Below are 16,128 nucleotides of genomic sequence, written 5' to 3'. Positions count from 1 at the left end.
TCTGGATCACCTGCCTTACATTCCATTATGGTTCTAGGAAGTGGTTCCCTCATGTCATCTCTTCCCATTCCTAGAATTACACTATGACAATCATTGATCTCATAGAACTATATATTTGGTCAGTCTTTCAATTGATGCTTTTGAACTGTGGTGTTGGAGAAGACTCTTGAGAGTCCCTTGGACTGCAAGGAGATCCAACCAGTCCATTCTGAAGGAGGTCAGTCCTGGGATTTCTTTGGAAGGAATGATGCTAAAGCTGAAACTCCAGTACTTAGGGCACCTCACGCGAAGAGTTGACTCATTGGAAAAGACTCTGATGCTGGGAGGGATTGGGGACAGGAGGAGAAGGGGACGACAGAGGATGAGATGGCTGGATGGCATCACTGACTCGATGGACGTGAGTCTGAGTGAACTCCGGGAGTTGGTGATGGACAGGGAGGCCTGGCGTGCTGCGATTCATGGGGTCACAAAGAGTCGGACATGACTGAGCGACTGATCTGATCTGATCTGATCTGAATCATTGGGTCTTCCCTGTAGCTCAAATGGTAAAGAATCTACCTGCAACGCAAGAGATCCGGGTTCGATTCCTGGGTCAGAAGGATCCTCTGGAGAAGGGAATGGCAGTCCATTCCAGTATTCTTGCCTGAAGAGTCCCATGGACAGAGGAGCCTGGCAGGCTACAGTCCATGGAATTGCAAAGAGTTGGACATGACTGAGTGACTAACACCACACCAATCATCATTAATTTTATTGGAGGCTCAGTCACACATCTGTTAATGCAGGAAACAATAATCTTGTACAATAGGCAGAATAATAGTAATATAACTAGTAGCTATGTTATTAATAAAGTCATAAGTAAATATTTAAGTGACGAGCTTCCAGTAGGTGTGGCCCAGTATCTCCCAGGGTTGTCTAACCAGTCTGTTTTGCATCCATCACCATCTTTAAGGGAAATGGTATGTTGTTATAAGTTCACTAAAGATCTCTGCAGGTATGAGGCCAGCAGTGGATCATGGTGATCCCTTAAGGACAGACAAAAGAATGTTATCTTGTGAGGAGTTATGGCTGGTGTTAGAAGAACAGTTGATATTTATGTTTGAGCAGGTATTACTGCCACTGGGTAGTCTGGCTAATGCAGATGCACAATGGACAGTAGGCAGGAGGGAGGAGGCCAAAGGGCAGAGAAAAAGTTTCTGTTCAAAATTTTCTTGTCTTGCCTTAAAATGTGAATTTTTATTTCATCAGCTCATCCTAGGTTTCGTTCATCCAAGGCATTGTTAACAGATCTCTCTTTTCTACTGCAGGCAAACTCCAGAGACCTTTCCTCTACCTGTGGACTTAGTGCTTTCTTTCACAAGTATATATGCAAATCAGTTCTATGTATGCAAATCAATTAAGCCTTTCTCTGTACTTTTCCCTTCTCCCGTCCTCATTACTCTCAACAGCATGCAAAAGGCAAGCAAACTCATTAACCAGGGAGGGGAGCTGTAAATTGAGACCCTGTAACCCTTGAATCAGCAAATGTGTTGTGTTTTTTAACTCTGTATTTGACATGACGCACTTCACCATAAGAGAATAACCCAAAAATAATTAAAATATATGAATCGACAACTTCTTTAGAGCTGTTGTTTCATTATTCTTAGGACTTCCTATCCCTTTCTTAGTTTCACTGTCCATCAAAGTGTTTCCACCATGTTTTGTCTGGTATAGACTTGGCTGTTCCACTCGTCCTTTCAAAGAATGCTTGTCAACCTGCCTGATTAGAACACACGAATATGAAGTGCATACTGTGCATATACACACAAACACAGTTTTTCATATAATTTCACTGAGTTCATGGACACCTGAATAAGCCCCAATTGTGCTAGTGCTCAGTCACTTCAGTGGTGTCCAACTCTTGCGATCCCATGGACTGTAGCCTGCCAGACTCCTCTGTCCATGGGATTTCCCAGGCGAGAATACTGGAGTGGGTTGCCATTCCCTTCTCCAAGGGATCTTCCCAACCCAGGGATCGAACCTGGGTCTTCTGCATTACAGGTGGATTCTTCAGCAACTGAGCTACCAGGGAAGCTTAAGTCCCAATTAATAACCACTTAATTACTTTCTTTGTCAAGTTCTCAATTCATAAAATTGCAACTGCCAAATTTTAGCTAACTACACCTAGATGCCCTCGACAAGGTACAAACTCTATTTTCTTTTGTGGATTGGCAAATGAAACATCTTTGTAAATTTCATAAAGTATATATAAATTATGTACCAGAGAAGCCAACATTTTAATTCATTCCTTCCTTCCTCTGTTTCTTATTCATTCATTTAACAAACATTTGTTTGCTGAGTACTTACTATTTTGGAGTAAAACATTTATATAAAATTAATCTCCAACTTCAAGAATCAAAGCAGATAATGGGAAAAGTGATATATAAACAGATAATGTTGATGAAAAAACTCATCAATAGTCAACCTAAAAAAGAAATGAAAAATTTTATTAGAGCCAATTTGAGGATTACAACCAGGAGACAAGTCTCTTAGCTCTGAGAATGGATCCAAAGAGGTAAAGGTGGAGGCCAGTTACATAATTTTGGAAAAGAGAGTACGTGCAATCAGGCATACACCTTGGTAGAGTTACTGCTATTTTTGAGGAATAGGTATCTTAATGGTTTTAGTGCTCCTCTAAGTCTGGGAAGATGCAAGAAACTGGATTCACAAAATTTTTTCGTGAAAATATCTAACAACCTGAGGGTTGGTTCTGTCTGTTTTCCTGCAGCACAAAATGCCTCTTCTTGATCTTTACCCTTTGAATGAATTCCTTTTGGGGTGTATTATATAGGTCAGTGACTGCAGTGGCTAATGACTTGATCCTTGTAGAAATGATAGTGGGCAACATATTTTGTTTTTACAGTCCCTTCCCTTTTGGCCTTAATTTCAACCAATGTTTGGGAGGCATTTTGTGACCATTTTGTCCCATGGCACTAGGGGTGCTCACTGCCAGGTCAGGCAAGGACTTCTTTGATAGGCCACTTAATGTGGCATTTACTGGACTGGGACCTGTGAACAGTAGCCAGAAGTCTCTAGCTGCCCCGCCTTACATTCTGTTATGGTCCAGGAAATGGTTCCCTCTTGTTTCTTCCCAAATCTAGAGTTAGTTACACTATTATAGTCATTGATCTTATAGACTGTATATTTGGCCAATCATGTCAAGTCACCTAATCATCATTCATTTTACTGGGGGCTCAGTCACACATTTGGTCATGCAAGAAACAATTTTGTACAATAGGCAGAATACAAGTAAGATAGCTGGTACCATTAACAAGGTTATAAACAAGTATTTAACAAAGTATTTAAAGTGAAGAGCTTCCATTAACTGTGGGCCAGATTCTCCCCAGGTTGCTGACCAGTCTGTTTTATCTCTGTCGTTATCTTTAACAGAAATGATATGTTGTTGTCATAAGTAAACTTTACTAAAGATGTCGGAGCAGATACACGCTGAGTGATGGATCATGGTGACCCCTTAAGAATGAACAAAGGAATGTTATCTTCTGAGGAATTATGTGGGCTGGCGTTCAAAGAAGAGCAACTGATGTTTATATCTGAAGAGGTATTTCTGTCACTGGGAACTCTGATTAATGCAGAATGTAGATGCATGATGTATAGGAGAGGGGAGGGAAGAGACTAAAGAACAGAGAAAATTTTATGTTTAAAGTTTTTCTTGTCTTGCCTGAAAATGTGAATTATTGCCTCATGTATATACATACAAACACCGTTTTTCACATTTCGGTGAGTTCAGGACTGCCGAATAAACCCAGTTAATAACCTCTTAATTACTTCTTAGCCGAACTCTCCGTTCCTAAAATTCTGAAGTCCGCAAATTATAACTAAACTAAAATACCTTAGATGCCTACCACAAGATACAAGATCTGTTGTTTTTGGATATTTCAAATGAAGTCCTTACAAGTTACCTAAAGCATATATGAACTGTGCACCAGAGAAATCAACTTTTTTATTCCTTCCTTCCTTCCTCTGTTAGTCACTCATTCGTTTAACAAACATTTGTTTGCTAAGCACTTTCTATTTTGGAATAATACCTTTACGTAAAATCAACGTCCAGTTTCAAGAATCAAAGCAGTTAATGGGTAGAATCAATATTTAAAAGAGACAATTACAACTGGGTGCTGTGACAAGGATCATGAAGGAGCAGGAGAGGAAGGGGTGTGGGGAGGGGTCAGTGGGGAGGGCACCACATACAGTCTGGGAATTGGGTACGGCTGAGAGTGAAGAAGGCTGAGCGCCAAAGAATTGATGCTTTTGAACTGTGGTGTTGGAGAAGACTCTTGAGAGTCCCTTGGACTGCAAGGAGATCCAACCAGTCCATTTTGAAGGAGATCAGCCCTGGGATTTCTTTGGAAGGACTGATGCTAAAGCTGAAACTCCAGTACTTTGGCCACCTCATGCAAAGAGTTGACTCATTGGAAAAGACTCTGATGCTGGGAGGGATTGGGGGCAGGAGGAGAAGGGGATGACAGAGGATGAGATGGCTGGATGGCATCACTGACTCGATGGACGTGAGTCTGAGTGAACTCCGGGAGTTGGTGATGGACAGGGAGGCCTGGCGTGCTGCGATTCATGGGGTCGCAAAGAGTCAGACACGACTGACCGACTGATCTGATCTGATCTGATCTGAGAGTGGTTTCCGGAAGAGCTTTTTGGACAAGGAGGCACATGAACTGTATCTTGGAAATTTCTTAGAGTTAAGACATTTATTTCTTCCAGGAGGGACAGCATTTGCAAAGACCCAGGGGCAGGAGGAAGCACTGTGCTCCGGAGAGCTTGTTTGAGTCCGAGTGGAGCGTGGCTACAGAGACTGTCTCAAGAAGTGAAGCGAGGTTCACAGAGGGCCTGCAGTGCTGGTCTCAGGAATTTACTCCTTAAGCCCAGTGAGATGTGGCGCCTCTGAAAGCTATTTACCAGGGCATGATGTCATCAGCTTTGCATGTGGCTTAGCGGAGTCTTGCGGTACTCGTGTCCGTGCGTGGAGATCACTTCTCTATCAAATGCTTTTAAACCCTGAAAATAGTGATGATGAGTTGAAATCATAAATGTCTTGCTTTTAATACATTAAAATAGATACTTGATTGTACCTTTACACTTAGCACTCTGAGCTGCTTGCTTTTAAATGTTCTTTTGAATGGAGTTATCATCAGAGCCTTGGGCATAGCATGCACTTCTCACACCCCAGCTTATCAGTGTTTCAGTTTAGCACCCAATGTAACCTCTAATACCAATTAAGATTCAAAATTGTGATTGTTTATCATTTTATAGTTTTCCCACTTTTTAGTTTTTTCAGTGATTATATGTTTAAAATGGAGAGAAAACGTTAATGAAGAAAACATGCCTAAAGCATCAATATCCTTAAATGGATATTTTATTTACTTACATAATTTATAATATGCTTTAATGAATATAATGCCCCTTCCCAGATTAGCCAAGGAAATGGTAACCCATGCCAGTACTCTTGCCTGGAAAATCCCATGGATGGAGGAGCGTAGTAGGCTACACTCCATGGGGTCACAAAGAGTCAGACAGGATTGAGCTACTTCACTTCACTTCACTTCTTATTTGCTTTTACTTTCCAGCAAATTTGCATCAGAATTGAGGTTAACTCAAGGAAATAGGTAATGCCTGTGAATGTATATTACAACAGGAAAAAAAAATTTAAATCCAAGCCCTGCTTGGGTGGTAAGAAAAAGACAAATTTTGGTAACAGATAGATTTGGGTTCAAGTCCCAGTTCTGTTAGTTACCAGAGATATACTATCAGACAAGACACTTAACCTCTCTAAATCTTTGTTCCCTTTATATAAATTAGAACTAACAATAATTTCCTTGCAAGATTGTTGTGATAATTGGAAGAACATGTATCAGAGCATTGTATAGGTGTTTTAAAAGCAGTGGTTAAACAAAAACACAAACAAAAAACTAAAAAGATGTAAGTAAAAATATAAAGTAAACAATAAATTAATAATTATGAAACAACAAACAAAGCAGAGCAAAAAAGAGAAAACAAATAAGCGAACAAACAAGAAAGTGGTGGTTAATAGTAAAAAGATCACTGTGAAGGTGATTTGAATGTGGACTCCGGGTTGGTTACCAAGACTAGGTAGAGAAGACTTACTCACTAATAGGAACAGTTGGCTCAGGAGGCCTAAACTAAGGCAGTTGCAAAGAGGAAAGCGAATACCTTTTAAAAATATTCAAACCTCGATGATTACATTAGAGTAAGCTAACTTACCGTCACATAACCTGCCCTCCCAATCCCTATCATATAATAAAGTTTTTATTTCTCACCTGTGTTAGGTTGGATCTTCTGAGAACAGATGCCAGGATAAAATTAGACATGCAGAAGATTTATTGGGGAGAATTCCTGTGAAGGATAAATGATCAAACTAGTCAATCCTAAAGGAAATCAACCCTGAATATTCATTGGAAAGGCTGATGCTGAAGCTGAAGCTCCAATCCTTTGGCCACCTGTTATAAAGAGCCAATTCATTGGAAAAGACCCTGATGCTGGGAAAGATGGAGAGCAGGAAGAGAAGGGGACGACAGAGGATGAGATGGTTGGATGGCATCACCAACTCAGTGGGCATGAGATTGAAATTCTGGGAGATAGTGAAGGACAGGGAAGCCTGGTGTGCTATAGTCCATGGGGCCACAAAGAGTTGGATACGACTGAGTGACTGAAAAACAACAATAGAGGAGGCAAGGAGAGCTTTCAGACTGCAGCACAGCTCTGACACCCACAAAGGAGAGGGAAGGAGGATGGGTAGGAAGCATTCTGAACTTCAGTGCAGTCCCAAGAAAGGTTCAGCCAGGCCGGTGGAGGATCCATGAGTCAAAGTCACCTGCTGGAGGAATCCCAGGTCATGCAGGAGTGGGTCTGAGTTTGTACCCCCCAGCCTCAGCCTTTGGCAGAGAGGAGCCCGTGGGAAGCACAGCCTTGGCTCAAACAGTGTGCTAGATCCAGTGGGGCAGGGCTGGGCTGTAGTACATCTTGTTCCCCACAGCAAGAGATCTGAACTGCATGCTTTCATGACTCCATGTCCCCCTCATCAGTTCAATTGATCCCCCTACACAGATCAATGCTGGGAGTTGCAGAGTTCCACCAAGTCATTCAGGGACCCAGTCTGCTTAAATGTATGACTCTGCCCTCCTCCAGGTTTCTAAAGGTCTCTCCATTCAGTTGGCAGATATGGTGTGAAAGGTGTCCATGGGTTTCACCTGGACTTTGTTCACACCACCTGTGTTCAGACCACATTGACCAGGATGCAGTCACATGGCCCCACCTAACTGAAGAAAGACTAGAAAACACAGACCAACTGCCTACCCCCAAGAACCATTTCACAGACCAACTACCTACCCCCCAAAACTGTTTACTCAAGGCAGATGAGAGACAGAGGGAAGGCCCCAGTTTCTGGCTTGGATTACTGGATAGGTGGTGGTGCCACTTGTTGATGTGAAAAACACAGAAGGAGGCTGCTGACTTCAGAGGAAGCAGAGCTGTCTGGTAGCCAGCTAGACATTCAGGCCTGGAGTTCAGGGTTAAAGATAACCCAGATGGTGGTTGACGCCATGAGCTGACAAGTCTCAGCACCAGAAAAGAAAAGTATGAGAACAGAAGTCTGAAGAACCCCGAAATGTAACGGACTACGTGACTCAATGTCTATTTGGATCTCCTTTTAGCGTGCCTTCCTGTACAGCAAAGTTGGAAAGATAAAGACGTCATTCCCCAGACTCCTGGCAGCTAGGGTTTCCAAGGATGTGATTTAGGTTTCTGCCAATTAGACACCCTCACATGAGACGCCAGCTTCCGAGCGGAATGAGTGGGGCGCAGGCAGGGTGGAGGCATCCCTTTGGCTGGTGCTGAGGGTACAGCCCTAGGTCTCAGGTGGGCGGCCGTCCGAGCAGTCTCCTGGTTCCGCAGGCACTTCCTTATGGCGGTGGGAGCGGCGGTTCCTGTGGCAACTCGGCATAGATGCCTAAGGGCATCTATGTTCCAGGTAATTCAGCTTCGGGTCTTTAGTCACGCATGGATTCTATAAGCTGATGAATACCTTGTAATGATCCTTTTCCACTTAAACTAGCCAGGGTGGGTTCTGCCCTTTGCAACTATTAACAAACCGTCACAGAGATGGTCACAGAAACCTGAGCCTTTGAAAGAGACAGAACAAAAGTCTAGAGATAGAGCACTAAAACCAGGATAGACTGCTGCCCCCGAATCAAGGGAGGGGGGAGTTTTGATAAGTGGTCAGCAGTTAGATGCTGCACAGAGGTCAAGACAGCTACAAATGTAAAGTAGAAATAACACAGCCAGGTGGTCACAGGTGATCTTGAGAGGAGCAGTTTCTGTGGAACATAGCAGGGGAGGCAGCCAGCTTCCGAGATTTTGGAAATTCTTCCATTTTATTTGGACTCAACTTATGAAGTAAGAGGGAGGTGTTATAGTCAAGTATTACTACAGTGAGTCCCCTACGTATGAACCTTCAAACTGTGAACTTTCAAAGATGTGAAGGTGCTTTTCTTCGAGGTCATGTGTGAGTGAAATTGCCACTTGCCCTCCCTCTCCTATTGCTGATCATCCTTCAGCTCTACCATCTCCCACCTCCTCTCCCTCCTCCAATCAGTAACTCTTCTTTCCCGCTCACTCAATGCCAACCCGTGTGTGCCAGCTGTTGTACTGGACTACTGTACTTTTCAAGGTACTGTAAGATTTGAAGTGTTTTCTTTATTTTTTTTTTGGTTATTTTTTTATGTATTGTGTGAAAAGTAGTTAAACCTATTACAGTACAGTACTGTGGCTGATTGTCTTAGTTGGTTACCTAGACTAACTGGTGGACTTGTGAACGAATCGGACTTAGGAAAGCGCTCTTGGAAGGGAACTTGTCCGTAGGTGGGGGTCTTTCTTGTGCACAATCTGATAGGTCTTCTGGTGTCACTTATTTGAAAGGGTTCTAGCTCCAGCTCTACTGGGTTCTGTAAAACAGGTCTCAGAAGTTCCATTTTTGAAAGAGGAAAATATGCCTTAAAGGTGAAAGTGAAAGTCGCTCAGCTGTGTCCAACTCTTTGTGACCCCATGGACTATACAGTCCATGGAATGCTCCAAGACAGAATACTGGAGTGGGTAGCTGTTCCCTTCTTCAGGGGATCTTTCCAACCCAAGGATCGAACCCAGGTCTCCCACATTGCAGGTGGATTCTTTACCAGCTGAGCTACCAGGGAAGCCCCTGTACTAATATCTAGCCTGCCTGCTTCATAGGCAGAAAGGCATAGGAGATAAAAACACAGTACTCAGACTTGACCAGACCCAGGCCTGAATCTTGGTTTTGCCAGTAGTTGGCTCCATGGCCTTTGGCAAGTTGCTTACACCTGGCTTTCTCCTCTGTAAAACAGGGATAATATTGTCAACCTCTGAGAGTGGACATGATGATTAATCAAAGTATGTAAGGCATTTGGCACAGGGTCAGGCAAGCAAGAAGTAGAGAGTAAATGAGAGTTCATTTCATAAGTTGTCAGAAATACCTTTTGGGAAATAATGACCATGACTGCCTTCCTCACAGGGCTGCTGCCAAATGAGATAATGTACAGGAAGGTGAAGTATAAGGTCTATTATTAGAATGAACCTAGACCATGAGAAGGGTCACCTCTTCAAACAGAAATTGATGAGGTCCTGGACAACTGTTATAGACTGTGCTATGGAGTCGGTGGGGAGGGGAGGGCTGGGAGATGGAGGAGCTGAGATGGACTTCAATCATTGTACAGTTTTTCCGAGGAATGGCCCCTGTTGTGATAATAGACCTTCCACCATAATGGGGCAGTTGATAAACGTATATCTGTTAGTACAGATAGGAATCCTGCCTGGTAGAGCTGGGTAAGGAAAGGTAAAGGGAGCAGATATATTTGCTTGAAATTAGGGAAAAGATTCATTCATCAAGAACTTCATTCTGACTGGTTTCAATGCCAGACTTCCCTCCCTTCCCTGCTGTTTTCTGGCCTCTGCAGAAGGGACATACCAACTCTGCAAAGCAAGAATCCAAAATAGCTTACGTGGAAATAAAGCACCTGCTTGTACAAGCAGGGAGAGCAGAAATCCCTGGAGATGGGCAAAAGCCTTCCTGCTTCCCTGCCCAGCCCAGCCTGCTCTTGACCATCCACAACCACAAAGGGTAAACTTCACTTTCTCCAGTCTCCTTTCCTTGTTCCTCCTCCCGAGAACACATCCACAAAGGTGCCCACACATGGCCAAAGGGACTCCACCCCATATCCCACCCCCACTCCATCCATTTACATTATCCTTGTACCTATTAGAGACTAACCACAGCCAGGGGAGTGAGTTTTTCACTGTGGATTATTTTATTTCTTCATTCATCATTCCTCTAATCAGCAATCATCCATCTTCCCAGTCACCTCATTCTGTGGAGTAAAACATTTAAAGCTGTGTTAAACATTTAAAGTTCAAGGTGAAGCTGCCCCCCTGCAGCTGGAGGCACCTGACAGCCCTAGGCTGTACTCACTAGGCTGGTGTTGGGGGTCTTTAGGGGACGGCCATGTGAGCAGAGGCAACATGACCAGTTCTGCCACCTGCTGAATAGGTGACAATGATGGCTGAGTTGGTCTGTTAAGAGGGACCGTCCTGGGATTGTTCCAGAAGAGGCTTAGTAAATCCCTCCTGAGTGCCAACCTCTGAGACTTCACATCCTATAATTTCCCAAGACAGACCTGTGATTACAAGTGCTAAACCTCATAATCATGGCCAAAGCCCAGGTGTTCTGAAGAAACGGAGTGTAAGCTTGTATTTAAAAAAAAAATGATAAGGAGCTATTTGCCCAGCAAAGACATTCTGGAGAGCAGATAACATGTACACATTGTACTGCCTGCCTCCCTCTTTTCCATCTACAAAGTCCCTACAAGCCAGCAAATCAGCATTGTATTGTGGCTGTGCTTTCTGCAGGCTCTGCTCAAATTTTTGTAAAAGAAAATTTGATTTTATTCTACTCAACTCACTAAATTGATACATTTGTTTTATTGTTTTAAAAATAATTTTATTTATTTGACTGCATGAGATCTTAGTTGGGGCTTCTCAGGTGGCAGTAGTGATAAAAGAATCTGCCTGCCAATGCCGGAGATGCAGCAGATGAAGGTTCGATCCCTGGGTCAGGAAGATTCCCCTAGAGTGAGAGCTTGGAAATGGATCCAAGGATCCAGGGAAATGGCAACCCACTCCAGGATTCTTGCCTGGAGAATTGCATGAACAGAGGAGCCTGGTGAGCTACAGTCCACGGGGCTGCAAAGAGTCAGACACAACTGAGGACACGCGTGCACGTGCACACACATATACACATACACTCACACATGCGGGTCTTAGTTGCAGCACTCAGGATCTCCATCACGTCATGTGGAATCTTTTTGTCGTGGCGCACAGACTCTCTAGTTGTGGCATGGGGGCTTAGTTACTTCACAGAATGTGGGATCTTAGTTCCCTGACCAGGGATCCAACCTGTGTCACCTGCGTTACAAGGTGGATTCTTACCCACTGGACCACCAGGGAAGTCTCAGGGTCCTGATACATTTGTTTTAGCAGCTAGTCTATGCCTGGCACTGTGGGGGTGAGACATGAATTAACATATTAGGGCTGCCTTAAAGTACCTTGAGCAGAGTTAGAGAAGTAAGCTGCTTGAGTGCAAAGTCACTTCAGTCTTGTCCAACTCTTTGCGACCCTATGGACTGGTGCCTGGTGGACTCCAGGCTCCTCTGTCCATGGGACTCTCCAGGCAAGAATACTGGAGTGGGTTGCCGTGCCCTCCTCCGGGGATCCTCCCGACTCGGGGATCGAACTCCATCTCTTACGTCTCCTGCATTGGCAGGTGGGTTCTTCACCACTGGTGCCACCTGGGGAGCCCAGAGAAGTAGGCATCTTCACTATTTCACTCTTCTCCAACTCCAGACCTTCTGAAAAGCATAGCCCTCCTTCTTGCCTTGAGGGAAGAAAATGGAAATCTTTATCTGAGCCTTATTCTCCTTGGGGTTTGAGCTTCACAGGGAGTTTTACGTCATTCATCAACTTTCTCTTTCCTTCTCAACCTCATTATACTTGCCATAGAAACATGTTTCAAACTAACCTACATCGATATTTCTTTCCCTGTCTTCCTTTCCTCCTGGGATACAGTTTTTTTCCCTTTGATCATTCATTTACTCATTAACTTAACCAATACATGGTGATGGACACTGTGGCAAGGACCTCTCCTAGGCTGGAGGCAAAGGAAACAGATAAGGTCCTTGCCTTTCAAGGAGCCCGTTTTGTGGTCAGGGAGACACATTTAAACAGGAATATACGGGTGCCACCTTTATCCTTCTTTTCACCATGAAACTCCCTTGGGGAAAAGCCACCTATTCATTACTCATTCCCTGTGGTCTTTCCAGCTCTTTAGAAATAACCATCAGAAACATCAGCTGGGACTTCCTATTTCCGAATGTCCAATCCCCACCTTAGTATTCACTTATCCTAAGCTTCTTGTGGGATCAGTTTATCCTGAGACTCTGTTGACTGGGAATTTGAAACGTCTATGTATCTGGGTTATTGTGAGGATTAAATGAGATATTGTATGAAAGGTTTCTGTCGCATGGTAGATGCTAAACAAATATTAGACTATTTTCCTTTGATGACCCTATACAATCTTTTTAGTTTTCTTCCTATCTTTCTTACTTTAAATTTCTTTGCAGGATCTTTAACCTTCCTCTCCTCCTGAATTGCAGGCATTACTTAATGGAAATTAGTTTTGGGGGAGGGTCCCCTCACCAAAACTCCAGGACAAGATCAGAGAGACTCTCCCTTCCCAACCTCCTCCCTCTGCAAGCTCGTATATCCCCTACCCTTGTCTGAGTGGTTTTAATGGAGCAGATCTAGGCATGGTCATTGACCCAAGCCTGGTCAATCAGAGTCTAGCATCTTCTTGGGCAAACAGTGATTGGTTCAAGAATGGGCTAGAGACTCCACAGCATCACTGAGGATGCATGAGATCAACTGCGGCTTCTGGGAGTGGGGCCTTTTTTTCTCACTGAGCTTGAAAGTGTGAAGATTTAAGACCAGATGCAAATGCAGTCATCCTGCTCCAAGCAGGAGACCTAGCCAATCAATGGAGCTAAAACCAGAGGCATATGTACTAAGTCACTTCAGTCATATCCAACTCTTTGCAACCCTATGGACTGTAGCCCACCAGGCTCCTCAGTCCAAGGGATTCTCCAGGCAAGAATATTGGAGTGGGTTGCCATTTCCTCCTCCAGGGGATCTTCCCAACCTAGGTATCCAACCCACATCTCTTGTATCTCCTGCATTGGCAGCCTGATCCTCTTTACCAGTAGCACCACCTGGGAAGCCCCATAGCCAGAGAAACAGAGCCAAAGGATGGGGAAAGAAAACCTGTATCCTGGTGGCATCATTTGGGCCTCTGTAGCAAATCACCCCCAAAGCAACATAACTTCTGGACTTTCTCACTTACATGAGTCATCAAGTCCCCTTCTGCTTATACATTAATCCCTTTTTGTACTGAGTTTTCTGATACTTATATAAGCAAAGGGATTTTAACTGAGAAGCAAATCTGTTAACATTCATTCCCCATTCATTCCACAAATACTTAATCAAGCATTTTCTTTGTGCTAAGGATTGTGCTAATTACTGGAGACAATTGTGAGCTTGTCTACCTATCTCTACCTTCCAGAAGCCTGTAAGCTAGTAAGAGACAAGTAAATAGAAAATGACAGAATAGGCCATTAGTACCCCAGAACAGAGTTGTGTAGCATGCTATGGAAGCACAAAGAAGGAACATGTAAATTGTCTCAGGGAATTGTGGAAGGCTTTTCAGGGGGGTATAATCTACATGGAGACTCAAAGGATACATAGCCAGGCAGTGATGGTGGGGAGGGGTGAAGAATGTTTCTTGTAATGGAAAATAGTAAGCAAAAGCTCAAAGAAAATAGCACAGAGTATTTTGGAGACTTGTAGAGAGTACAGTCGGAGAAGGCAATGGCAACCCACTCCAGTACCCTTGCCTGGAAAATCCCATGGGCAGAGGAGCCTGGTAGGCTGCAGTCCACGGGGTCGCGAAGAGTCAGACACAACTGAGTGACTTAGCAGCAGCAGCAGCAGTGAGTACAGTAGAGTTCTAGGGAGAGGGTCTATCAAAAGTGTAGAGAGAGAAACAAACTAAACCACAAAAGACTTTGCAAGCATAAGGAGTGTGAATGGAAATATGAAAGGCTTTTAGCACAGAAGTGTGTGAACCTTGTCACCAACCTGGTTTGTGACCCATCCATTCCCATATATGTACATGTCCTTGTCTTCTAGGTATATGATATCGAAATCTGAGTCTCAGACATCTGTCCTGAGCTTCAGATACACAATTCCATGTGGACATCCTATGGGAACTCCAGATGAATCTCTTTATCTTCCTTCTCTCTTGTTCTGAGTCCCCAGATTCAGTCATAGCACCATCCTCTTTCCAGTCACTGGCTCTCAAGTCCTGAGTCACTTGTCTCTCTTCCATTTCCTGCAACATTGTGCCATACTCAATGGTTGCCAAATCTCAGCAATTCCATTTTCAGAATCTCTTTCATATTCATGTGAACTGAAAGAGCCCAGAAAGCTTTCCCATCCCCCTTCTTCTGGTAACTGAGTGGGCATATGACCCAGGTCTGGCTACTCATCATGTCTATGGTAAACAGATGCTAAGGTAACCTCTCATGGTCCCCACTTCTTTGTGCTCATGCCCCTGGGTGGCCCCCTCTCTTTGAGTGTGGGTGGAACCTGTGACTTGTTTCTAGCCAATAGACTATGACAAAATTTATGGGCTGTCACTCCTGTGTATTCATTATGTTATGTAAGACTTGCCTTGCTCTAAGACTTGCTCTAGAGATTCTTGTGGCTGGCTTGATGACTAAGTGGCATCTTGGGGAAGCCCACTTCACAGGGAACTGTGGGTGGCCTTTAGAAGCTGAGGGCAGCCTCCAGCCAGTGGCCAGCTAGAAAGCAGGGACCTTAGTCCCACAATAGCAAGAAGTAAATTTTGCCACTCATTCACCCTAAGTGAGCTTAAAAGCAGACCTTGCACAAGTTTAACCTGTAGATGAGAACCTAGTGCTATCTGACTCCTCGACTAAACATTTCCAAAGAACCCAGTGATGATGTTTTGCCCAAACTCTTGACTTATAGAAACTGCAAGATAAGACATGTGTCTTATTTTAAGCCACTACGTTGGTGGTAAATTTTTTATCTTATTTATTTATTTAGGGCTGCAATGAGTCTTCATTGCTGCACTTAGGCTTTCTCTAGTGCAGCAAGCAGGGGCTACTCTTTAGTTGCGGTACGCAGGCTTCTCGTTGAGGTGACTTCTACTGTTGTAGAGGACAGGCTCTAGGCAGTTGCAGTGCCTGGGCTTGGTTGCCCCTAGGCATGTGGAATCCTCCCAGACCAGAGACTGAACCCACGTCCCCTGCCCTGGCAGGTGGAGTCTTAACCACTGGACCACCATGAAAGTCCTGGAGGTAAATTTTTGTGCAGCCCTAGAAAACTAATACAGTATCCCATTCTCTGTAGTATGGCAGATACATTGGTTGCTTATCAGCCATTTCCCCCTATATTCTTTCTGTCAGAACACTGACTGTGTTTTAGGTTTTGAGGTCCCTCTCCAACCCTTTGAGGGTCGATTGGTCTAAGCCGGTCTTGTTTATTCCATTTGCCTCAGCAATGATTAACTGAACGTGCATCAATGACACAATCCTAACTGATGAAACTGAAGAGGGCACTTCTGGAAGCTCTCTTCATCCTAAATATAGATTCAAGTCAAGGACTTGCTTCTTCCTGCACTGGAGCTTGTTATACGAGGAGATGATTCTTAGAAACTCAAAGAACAGCAGAGAAGCTCACCTGGGACCCCGACATCATAGACTCACTAATCATAATCACTTAATCAAAGGTAACCTACCTCAGAATTTCATGTAAGTAAAATATTATATTATCCTCAATAGTTAAGCCACCTAAAAATGGATATTCTACAGCTCCCAGCCCAAAGCTTTCTAACTAAAATCG

General features: G+C 43.8%; 1 protein-coding gene across 8 annotated transcripts in view; it reads left to right on the top strand.

Annotated features, from left to right (window-relative positions):
- The window catches only part of PAQR8 (progestin and adipoQ receptor family member 8), a 115,400-nt gene that overhangs the window by 40,032 nt on the left and 59,240 nt on the right, over nt 1-16,128 (top strand). For 6 of the 8 annotated variants that reach the window (XR_011462359.1, XR_011462353.1, XR_011462355.1 and 3 more), the window contains one exon: nt 3,427-7,253. The exons of 1 other annotated variant lie outside the window; for it this stretch is intronic. The gene's annotated coding sequence lies outside the window, so the exon portion shown is untranslated. Of the gene's footprint in view, nt 1-3,426; nt 7,254-16,128 lie in introns of those variants that run through there. One more of the 8 variants, XR_011462357.1, reaches the window with a different exon arrangement.

This window comes from Bos mutus, chromosome 23, assembly GCF_027580195.1.
Source record: "Bos mutus isolate GX-2022 chromosome 23, NWIPB_WYAK_1.1, whole genome shotgun sequence".
Taxonomy (NCBI): domain Eukaryota; kingdom Metazoa; phylum Chordata; class Mammalia; order Artiodactyla; family Bovidae; genus Bos; species Bos mutus.
The sequence above is the reverse complement of the archived record's forward strand: the minus strand, read 5'-3'. Positions and strand labels throughout refer to the sequence as shown.